A 994-nucleotide genomic window follows, 5' to 3' on the forward strand; every position below is an offset into this window, starting at 1 on the left:
GGGGGGGCTTTTTAGGCCCGCGCCAACTTCCATGTCCTTTAACCCCCGAACGGCTTAGGCCAGAGCCCCCAAATTTGGGGGGGTTTCCCAAAAAATTGGTGGCAACAAATTTGCGAAGGTGGACAAATTTTCCTTTTTTCGGGGTGCCCAGGCAACCGTTTGTTGACCGGCAGTTTTGCCCAAAAACCGTATTTTTGGTTCTAACAATGTATTTTTCACATTTATTTGCTATATTACTGCTATTTTGTTACATAAATAAAATCTTATATTATTTAGCATATCTTTCATAATTATATATGCATAAATTATGCTAATTTGATGACGTCATCAGCCCAAAATCCAAGATGGCGGACCGTATGGCGAGATCAAGAATAGCAAGCTAATTATCCCTTAAAATTTGTAACTACCTGGTATTTTTTCTTAAAAAAACATCTAAATGAATAAATTTAGTCTATTTTCATTGCCCTTTGTGATTATTTGTTGCAATAAAAGTATTTTTAAAATTCAAGGTGGTCGATATAATATGGCGGAGCCCAACTCGTATATTAGATGATTTTGACATCATTGATGTTGCTATTGGCAAAGCAAGTCGTAATAAACATTAGTATTCTGTTATCTGCACTTGTTGTTACATTTTTGTAGCATAACTTGAAGTTTTCTGAGAATACCCTTTTTCCATGGATCCGGCCAATATAATCAAATTGATGACGTCATAATTACGTCATCTTACGTCAACGTAACGTCAAACGTCAAATACGTGTCAGATATTATGTCGACATCATGTCCTGAAAATTTTGTAGCCCTACGGTAGGTCGTTTAAGAGTTATCGGACTTAGAAGTGGAGGGCCTCAAAAGCCCCCAGTCACCCCCCGGTCCAGGGATGACCAAAAAAGCCCGGTCTGAATAGGGTTAAGTCACTTTCTTTCCATATACTGTAATGTTTCGTGTTGCAGTTAGCCCTCAAACAAGAACTTAAGTTAAAAATAAACACTCT

The sequence above is a fragment of the Branchiostoma floridae genome, chromosome 8 (genome assembly GCF_000003815.2).
Source record: "Branchiostoma floridae strain S238N-H82 chromosome 8, Bfl_VNyyK, whole genome shotgun sequence".
NCBI classification, from domain to species: Eukaryota; Metazoa; Chordata; class Leptocardii; order Amphioxiformes; family Branchiostomatidae; genus Branchiostoma; species Branchiostoma floridae.